The following is a 10777-nucleotide window of genomic DNA, read 5'->3' as shown; positions in this document are numbered from 1 at the left end:
CAGTTACATTTTATTTGGACCAGTTCTTTCTCACATGAGTAACTTATGGTGCCTACTCTGAGTCGTCCCAAGTGTGTTTTCTCATTAGCTCAGGTTCTCTTTCCTGCTTGGTTATCTCAGGTTGGCTGGCAGAATCTTTGGCCCTTCACTACAGTTTGATCAGCCTCTCTGGTTTTCCATTTTCCTATCTGCTTTGGTAGCTCTCTGACTTTTCTTCTCCATCTCATTGATATTTCTCTCCTCCCATTCAGATTTCTAGTGTTTTCCATCTCTTTGCTTGCTTTTGCTTGCTATATTCATTGATGTTTTCTGTAAGGAAGGTTGTTAACTTTTCACAGGCGATAGGAAGGGTCAAATCTCCACTTACCACACCGTAGATGAAGCCCATGTTTCTCCAGCACCAAGCCGGTTGGAATGGGCAGAGAGTGCCAGAGGGCCGGGAAAGTACAAGGATTTCTCCAGGCTTTCCCAATGCCAACTCTTCTCCTAGGGAGATGAGATTTGATTCTTAAGTTCTACCACAGTAGGTACAAAGATTTAGGCATTTGTCAACAGAGGCGTGCCTATTTATACTTTTTAATCTATGAACACAACCATATGCATAGAAAGTTGTGTAATAACTGTAGTCACTTAGATGAGGGGGTCATAGAATTTTAGAGGTGGATTTTTGAACAATTTAAAGAACATGTTAGTATGAATGTGTAATTACGTATTGCCTACCCAGAGGTAGCCTGGGCCTATGAGATAAAGGACAGGCTCAAGGGTGAAGACAGGGATTAAAGAACAACCAAAAGCAATGGAGAATGACTGGGTTACCTTATGATGCCCATGGGACAAGGTCAAGGAAGAAAGCCACCAGCATGAGGGGGGGGATGTATGTGGGAGTGTTGGACCAGGTGATGACCAGCTTGGACATCAGGAATTATGTCCAAAGACTCATAACTTCAAGTCCCCAAGTCCGGGAAAAAGAGAATTGTAAAGGAAGGCATGGCTTGGCAAACATTGTAAGCTCCTGGTGTGAGGAGGGATGAATATAATGGAATGCTCATTCTTGTGATTTACATTTTTCATTCATTCATCACTGAATTGTTAAGCTCTTACTATGTGTGGGACATTATTCTCACAAGAGAATAAAAGAATAATAAAGCGGTCTCTGTCCTTGAGAATCTTTCATTTTAGTGTATAAGGTAGATAATAAACCCTCAGACACATGTACCTCCTACTATTATTTTAACTATTACTACCAATGACTAATACCCATATGACAGTCTTAACTGGCTGCACATTATTCTTACTCTTTACACATATTAATCTGTTGATTCTACATAACTACCATTTTACAGTCCAACACAATAGGTAATATACTCTATTCAAGGTTCCTTAGTCCTAGGTACCAGGTTATCTGACAAGAAATAAAGGCCGGTGGATGCTGTGTAGATATTTTGCCAATGACAATGTTGTATTATTTAGAGTTGCAATACAGCCTTCAGAACCTGAACTCTCGGACCAACAAGTCACTAAAATCTGAGTGTATGTAACTTATGCTGTTTATATTGGAATTCGGATATTCTGCATTTCAAATAGGGATAATAAAGTTAGGAAGATAGGTTTATATAAGCATAAAGTCAGACTACATTATGTAATGTGCGAGGTCTCACACAGTCCTGGCATATAGTAAATGTCAAAGTTAAGCACTAAGATGTGAAGCTCAGTAGTAGCAGAAAAGAAAATTTGTTAGTGGCCGGATGTTTCTAGAAGAAATAACTGTTTCTTCAAGGATTTAGTGATCCAGACCAAGGAGGAGTATAGGGGACACAGTGCTTCTAAGGGAAGCTACTGCTAAGAGATCAGCATATCCTACAGAAAAAGCAGAGCTTCCCCAGGGGCTCAGACTCAGTGACTGCCAGAGTAGTGGAATAGGGAGAAGCTGGGTCCTGGGGGTCAGCAGATTGGAACACGGCCCCAGGGGAACACAGGAGGTTGGATAGGACCACGTGGTCCTTGCAAGTCCTGGAGCACAGGCCTGGAAGGTAGAAGGAGATCCAGATCAGAACCTTGTGATTGAAGGTCATTTCACCTTGCAGTGGACAGCAGGCTCTTTGTACAGATCTAAAGAGGAGAACTTTGTGTAGTAAAACCTCATAATCCTCTCTTGTGCTCTCTGAAGACTCCCTTTGTCCAACAGGAATCAAGGTGAGATTTCCTATTGCTGTAAAATGAAGAACAATAATTGTTCAGTGTGGGTTTTATTTCCTTTTCCCCACAATCGTGTTCTAGGCTTATCAACAGTTCACCTTCACGATGAACAATCCAACCTGGGCCAAGTTGATTTAAAGGCTGTCGCTAAGGACGTGTTTTTGGTTGATATATTTGGTGTAGGAGGAAAAACATGATGCCAGAATAATAAGAATTATATCATCATCGTCGCCATCGTTGTTGTCAAAAAAGAGACCTTCAGAGCCTTGACCTTTTGTCAAAGAGAAAATAAAAATGTGTTAATACAGAGCTAGGGTGTATGTAGAAAGGACAGGCAATAGTTACGGTTTGAAAGTAAAGACGAATGCGGTTTGTGCTAGCTTTAGAAGTTCACTTAGCCTGTTAGGTATCCTCCCTAAAATGGTAACTGGGGATAATTGGGGTCATAATATCAGCAGATTAGATTGTGATACCTTTATCAGAGCTGACCTCTAACTTATGCAGGTCATTTAATCAAGAGAAGATAATTTAATGGGAGAACTTTATGGAGGTGGGAGACAGACCTCAATGTAAAATGTATGTTATAATGTATATGCAAATTTAACACATATGATACTCCTAATGAAAAAACATGTTTAGAGAGAAATACTCTTTCAGACTCTTCTTGTTATAATTTAGTACATGTGAGAAACATACAGGAAAGTCCTGGGGAAATACAGGGTCCATGTATCATAATTAAGGACCACTTATCATGATAAGTATTAACATGTTTCATGCTAAATCTTCCATGGAATATCTAAAAAGTGATTGATAGTAGGAACCATCAATGGGACAACTTGACTCTGTCCTTATTCTATAAGACATCCAGTGACCACTTTGGATCTTTCTAAATGACATGAAACTAGGATTCCAGTGGGCATCTTGGGTTTTGTGTTTTCATTAGACTCAATTAAAAGGCTTCATCCATTTTAGTTAATCAAACTTTCTGAGGTAACAGCATGGTGCCCATCATGCCGATGCCTTCAAGTTACATTATGTGGCCTAATAATTTAACAAGTATTTACAGTATGTAGATGCTCAATAAATAAGCCTATTTGTCAGTAGACTACCTAAGTGTAGTCAACACTCTCCTGTTTTATTAGAAGTCCCTGTGCTTTGAATGAAGCCACACTGACCTATAATTGATGGAGAATCAACCTCTGATAATGTTTTGAAGCTTGGGCCTGTCAGCACAGTTCTGAATGGAAAACAGCACACAGAGAAAATGGCCATGTTCCAAGAAAAAAAGCAGGGGTGGGGCAGAGGGTAGGAGGGGCTTCAGAGCCACCAATCAGTGCACTTTGATTAGGATATAGTAGAGATTGCTTCCCAGACACACTTCAGAATCTCTCAGTAGGTGTCTTAGTCAGGGTTTCTACTACCGTAACAAAATACCATGGCCAAAAAGAAAGTTGGGGAGGAAAGGATTTATTTAGCTTACACTTCCAGATCATAGTCCATCACTGGAGGAAGTCAGGACAGGAACTGAAGCAGGGCAGGATCCTGAGACAAGACCTGACACAGAGGCCATGGAGGAGTGCTGAACACTGGCTTGCTTCCCCTGGCTTGCTCAGCTTGCTTCCTTATAGAACTCAGGACCACAAACCAACCCAGGGACGGCACCACCCACTATGGGCTTGGCCCTCCCCCATTGATCACTAATTGAGAAAATGCCCTACAGCTGGATCTCATGGAGGCATTTCCTCAACTGAGGCTTCTTCCTCTCTGATGACTCTAGCTTGTGTCAAGTTGACACAGAAAATCAGGCAGCAGAGTAGGCAGAAGGGCATATATGCAGCATTGGAGCAAAGATTATCACCTCTTGAATATTAAACAGTTTCACAGTAATTTTTTATATGTTTTTGATATGGCTGAAGTAAATCAAAAGCATCTTTCTCTATTTTGAAAATGTTAAAATATGTGAAGAACCACATCTTTCTAGAACAGGATAATGTGAGTCTGGGTATTTAACAAGGAGTCTCTTGTCTTTGAAAGAGTTCTATCGTAAATTGAAAAAGCTTGGTACAGTCACCTCAGTCTATTGTTACTCAGTACCTGGTACAGTTAACCCAGAACAATGTTGTTGTTATTAAATAAATGAAGGAATTTAGTGAGATATAAAGAGGAGGAGAGTCTTCATTCCTTTGGATTTGGGGGAGAATAAAAACACACACAATCTCTTTTATTTCTTTTACGTATTAGAGCCCAGCCTCTGTGACTTCAATATCACTTTAGCTGATACTGTGTGCTGCAAATCATGTTCTCTCAACCTCCGTGTCCGACAAGGTCATATCAGGCATAGTGGTGATTATCTGTACACAGCTTAGAATGCCTCCCTAGGCTCTTCTTCCTAGTGTGATATGAATTGTGTCCTGAAAGTTCACATACTGAAGTTTTAGTTCCCATCTCATGGTTCTTTTGTGAGATGACTGGATACAGATGCTGCTAACTTTAGCCACGGCTTAGGTCCTGGCTAATTACCTTTAGCTGAATGGCTATTAGAAGGTGCCATCCAGCTGCAGGAAGGAGGTCAATGGGTGTCTGCTTTCGAAGGGTGTATTTTGTCCTTGACTCTGTTGGTCTTCCTGTTTCCTGCCTCCTGTGAGAGAAGCAGCTTTCCTGCCTCCCCCACTGTGATGCTTCTTCCTTACCACAGACTTCAAATCAAAGGAGCCAGCCAGAGTGACTGAAGCCTGTGAGATCATTATCCAAGGTAATCTTCCTTCCTTTAAGGCATCTTCATCATGGCAACAATATCTTACTCATACATCCTTGTTCTGAATGATGGCTCTTTGATCCACTAATAGAATTCCCATTTCACTTCCATGACCATGCTTCAATCAGCACCCTATCCACTGTTTGAGTTTCTGTTCTTGTTGCTGTCAATTGCTGAAACCTAGCTTTGCCTTTTATTTCTATCTCACTAACTCGGGAATCAGAAGTCTGAAATCTCAAGTTCTGATTGTTTGTCTCAGGAGACATGGAGAAGCTTCCAGAAAGAACACCTCAGTCCATTATACCTGCATTTAAGGAATGCTGGGCATCTTGGCCATTCTGAGGCATGACCTGAGTGTCAGGAAGTAGTCTGGGACTTAAGACTAGGGTTCACACAACTTTTGCATGTGATTTGAGGCCTAGAAGCCTGGGGCTCCAGTGCCATTCTTCCTGGAGTTCCAAGAGTTGGAGAAATCTTCAGTTTCTTCCTTGTAAATGCAGATGACATCACTCAATAACAATTCACTGCGCCACTTCTCTGGAAAGGGAGTTAAGGCATGTCTAGGAACATGGCCTTACGTAGTCTAGCAGAGCCCCCATTACCATCTAGTAAGTTCTAGACGGGGAATAGACAACTCACAATAGATTCATGTCACAACCCATGATGGAGAATGAAGTACTACAGCAAGAGAATAAAGAGCTCCACAGAGCAGCTCGGTAGAGCAGAGCAATCTTCCCTCACAGATGACGCTAGGTCAGACACTGAGAGAGGTGATGAGGAGACTGCACGTGCTAACAAAGTGCAAAGGCCCCGAGGCTGGAGAATGCCTGGAAAGATGAGAGCACCTACCTAATAAACAAAATTCTCTCATGGTGCCAGTTAATCCATGCATTTAAACTCTGTAAGTATAAACTGATCAGGAAATGATGAGGTAATGTCGGTTATTAGTGTGATAAAATTGCTTCATCAATGCTGGCCCCAACACTAGCCTAAACAGAATCTTCTTAAAGAGCTGGAACACTGCCATCTGCTGAATGCAGCTAGGGGCGTAGGTAACAGGCTAGAGTCTCTTTCACACCTTAGTGTCTCCCTGTACCTCCTTAGGTCCACCCCATCTTCTGTGCCAGCATTACCCATGTGGCCTCCCAATCCCAGCTCACTGTCCACCACAGTGCTATAGATCTGGGGCAATCGTATGTCTTAAAGGCAGATGTCCTCAAACGAAAGGTAGTTCCAAGGGTGTGTTTCACTAGGGACTAGGCTTTTGTCTAATTGATAACTCCTCTCTTAGCCTACAGAATCTCAGAGATAAATAACAGGAGAGGTCATCAGACCACCTGCCAGCCCAGCAATCTGCTCGTTTTGTGAAACCCAACACAAACAACAGAAGCAGTTGCTGACTGAGGACACTCAGCATTCGAGACTGGTACCTCCTCCTACCTACTGATGAACCACAGGACTCACTCAGTTGAATGCCTTTGCTATTTTCCACCTAAAATAATTGTATTTGCATATGTCAATAGTTTTAGCCATGTCTCCAACAGTAACAAGCAGAAAAAGATCTCATGGTTATACTTGGTCTAGCTGGGCACCCAGTGATATTATTGGGTATATGCAGGAGCCTTATTTAGTGAGCATTTATCACATGACTTTGTGGCCTAACATCTTCACATAATTCCCTAAAATAATCTATCAACCAAATTGTATTACTAAAGCAAAATGCCCAAGGCAACTGGCTTTATTAAGAGAAAACATTTGCTTAGCCCCTACTTTTAGAGGCTAAAAGTGCAAACCATTGGTTTGACTTCTGATGAGTATAGCAGAGGGTGGCACATCAGGCAGGGAAACACTAGGACCAAATAGTCACACCTCAAACCAGAGGAAGACAGAGAAGCTCAAGTCCTACAGTTGGTGTGCTTAGAAGGCACACCTCCAGTGAACTACATGTCTCCCCCTAGACTCGATCTCCTAAAGACTCTACTCCCCCAAAGCACCATATTGAGGGGATGGGTCAGTCCTTTAAGACATGAACCTTCAAAGGCTGCTCACACCCAAATCACAGCACATGGCATCCTGTGGTCAATAACAAAAACTTCAACGGACATTTACTGGCAAGCCTACTTCAAAAAAGCTATGTGGCACAACTGCCCTTCGCTTCTCTGTCATCTCAACACTGCAACAGTTCCATGCAGCCTGGCTGCTCCACACACCAGCAGGGTGCAAGGTCATACCTGCTTTTGAGACCCCAACCACACTCTTCTCCTCCCTCTAGAGAGCCAGCGTCATTTCCAGTTCCCTTCTGTGAAACTCCCCCAGCTCGTGTTAGCGCAGGTTTAGTTGTTTCTGTGATCCTCTTTTTCCTACCCTTAAAGTACTAGTCTCAGGCAGTGACCACTGTTCACCCAGGCCCAACAGGTCCCCAAATATAAGGTCAGATGCACCCCTCATCTCGCGGTGACAGGGGGAGTTGATCTTGATGCTTCTTTGAACCTCAGATGCTGACCTGGGATGAGAATGGAAAAAGCAGAGGCAGTTACAAGATTAGAGTCCTCGATTCAAGCCCCTGGTGAGGGCCTTGAGTGCAACACAAGCTCTAACAGCACCATGATCTCTTAGGTCCTTTCTTCTAGCAAGTTGCAAGATGAGTCGGCTTAAAGCATCAGCAATGGGAAGTCCTTGCAAATACCTCTTAGATTCCGAGTCCAAATCTCTACCTTTTTGATAGTCCGGTAAGAGGAGTAGCAGCTATCCCTTATCATTGGTAATGTAATTCCGGGCTCTATCTCTGCCCGAGGAATAAGTTTATGTGTGCACAAACACCTTTCCCTAGGGTTCCCACCAGGTGACACATAGTAACACAGCGAACCAACATGGGACAGTTTCCTGTTCACTTACAGCACACGTGAGACATGCAGGAGCCATCTGTTTCAGCCCAGTTTCTGTCAGACAGGACACAAAGACTAGATGCGGGGACCTTCCTGACGAGCCTGCCTCTGCTCCCCAGCTCTGACATTGTGTGCCAATCTTATCCCAATGAGGTCTCACTGAATGGGCACCACCACAGTGTTTTTTGTTGCATAATTGATGCGATTGGAGCCAGCATTAGGCCAAGAATAAGGACATCTCCAGGATTTCGAAGCTTGCCCAAGTTATTCCAGCTCAGCCTAAGGCTGCCTGTCTTAGGAAGAACACAGTCGAGGCCACACCTTTCTGGTCAGTGGCACTCTCTCTTGTTTTTTACTTTTTCTTGTTTTTGTTGTTGTTGTTTGTGGTAGTGGTGGTGGTTCTATTTGTTATTGTTTGTTTTGTGGCTGTTTTAAAAAGTTGGCCATCAACAACAATAAAACCATGATAATTAATTTCCTGTCCATTTGTTTTGAAAATCTTCAGTTTGTGGTATAAATGTAGAAAGTCAGTACTTGACAGTGTAGGCATAGAAAATACAGTGAAAACAGAGTGGAGGATCACACTTGGAAGGCAGGAGCCGGAGGTTCTAGAGCTCAGGGCTAATCACAACTACACAGCAAGCCTGGGCTGCAAGAGACATTGTCTCAACAATGAAATGTACCAAATAGAACTTTTAAGACAAGCATAAATGGTAGATAGCAAATAAAAGGAATAATTAATAAAGTGATTAATGAAAAGAGCATCTTCCTGTCCAAGTAGGAATTATCATCTCATGGAAATTCATACTGCAACGTATGGTACTCCCCTTGTTAAGGGCGATCCTTGGCCAGTTCACTAACTACCACTGTCTTCAGACGGCCTTTGGGCTGTAAAGAGGTCTGTTTGTATGTGCGACCACAAAATGTTTCAGAACAACAAAAAGAAAATTGACAAAACCCATACCTGAGTAACACTCCAGTATTTATTCATGCTATTACTCATCGTGCACACTGCTCTCATCCATCATACTACTTCAGATGCTATAATCTGCTTCCACACTCAACTAGAGCCTCAAAAGTACGGTGTCCTAAAGTTGTTTTCTCAAAATGTGCCAAGTGCACACCGAAGATGAATCGGATATTGACTTTGCCTCGTAACCGATAGAAAAAGAACCGAGAAACTGGCACAAATAATTCAAAGATGTCTTTTAAAATGTACATCTTAAGTGCCTTTTCATATGGCCGGGTAACACCCAAGCAGCACATAGTCAGAGATAATCATTCTATAATGAAACCTACTTCTCCTTTAAAAAAAGAGAGGCAAACCTCAAACCCACAGATGAGTATCAGAAAAGGAAACAGATCCATAAGATTTTCAGTAATGTGAAAAAGGGGGGAGTTAAAATATAGCCGCTGGGGCTTCTGGGTATTAATTTTGTATATATTATTAGGTGGTCCTGATGCTGGCACTGCCTCTACACATCATTTTAGGTTTTTGATATCAATAAATGGATAGCATAAGCCTCACGATTTAAAAAGAACACGGCTTTTGGCTTGATTTTGGAGTAAAACATTTAATAGTAAAAAAATCAAGTTAGTGCCTCGTTTTGAAGGCTTTTAGCCTAACGATGTTCTTTTGACATGCGCTAAATAAAACTCTGAGCACAAACCCAGGCGTTTCCCACACACTTGTGAGGGAACTTCCGGAGAACCCATGCTACTTTCTGATTATAAATAACCTGCGTTCTGCCTTGTTCCTTCATGCCTTTTTAAATTAAAAAATATAGAATGCCAGGCAAAGTTAAACCTATTTCAGAGACACTAACATTAGAAGGCAAAGATCTTCTTGCCACAAGCCATCCCTGTGCCCTTCAATGACACAAGTTTGATCAACATGAGATCTGGAAGTGGGTGGGGAACTGGGCTGAAAAGTTGCTTTTCTTTCCCAGTTTCTTAAAATCCCCTAGAAACTTGTTTATTTCAGCAAAGGGCCCCACCCCCAAAACCCACCAGCCTGTCTGGGAGCTGTATTTAAATGCCTCTGCCAAATGAAAGGCTGCTTTCACACCATTGCAAGCCCTGAAGTACCAAAAGGGAAAATAACTTGAAGTATCATTTTTGACTGACTTGGCTTTGAACCAGGCACAGCCTGTGTAAACAGCTGCTCACCCCAAGACGCTTACCTGCCTCTCGACACCTCCCTTTCCAACCTGCTAATGTTGTATTCGTGATAAACACCTTAATTCACTAGATTAATGAGTTAGAGCCCACAGAAAAGGACAAAACCCATAACTTTTCCACAAACTTAGTTAAATGTCAAGGTTTTTAAAGGCCTAGTTAGCAAGTATATTAGATGAGATATGTCAGTTTCCCAATTTACCACTCTGACTTGTCTCTTGTGATTCCTCATAGCCTCCAGCCATTCTCCCCTTACCTGAGGCATTCTCCGGCAAAAACCTGATGCTTCCAGTCATTCTGCATTCCTGTGTTTCTTCAAAAATAATTGGACAGGCACCTTTCCATAAACAATCATCATTAGTTATATACGGTACACAGATAAGAATACCACACAAACTCGTTTCAACAGAACGTCTTGAGCCAAATAATAATAATTTGGCTCAGACACCACAGATGTGATTGACAGAGAGGTAATGCGCTAAGCACTCTTCCAGAAGGCTGGGAATGAGCTCCTTGATGCTCAGAAAGTCCTGCTCCCAGAAAAGTGACACAGACACTGACCACTGAGCGTGTTGCAATTCAATAGCCGGTTCCGTTTCCAGAATCTATGATTAAAGTCATTATAGATGCTGTCAGCAGACAGGGAGAAATGCACCCTGCCACAGGAAGCAGCTGTCTGCAGTGCTAAAGATTTCCATAGCGTTTAACACTTGAAAACGGGGATCTTAACCAATCAACCTCATTTGTGAATCGGAAGCTTCAA

This window comes from Rattus norvegicus, chromosome 19 (genome assembly GCF_036323735.1).
Source record: "Rattus norvegicus strain BN/NHsdMcwi chromosome 19, GRCr8, whole genome shotgun sequence".
Classification (NCBI taxonomy): domain Eukaryota; kingdom Metazoa; phylum Chordata; class Mammalia; order Rodentia; family Muridae; genus Rattus; species Rattus norvegicus.
Note: the sequence above shows the minus strand (reverse complement) of the source record.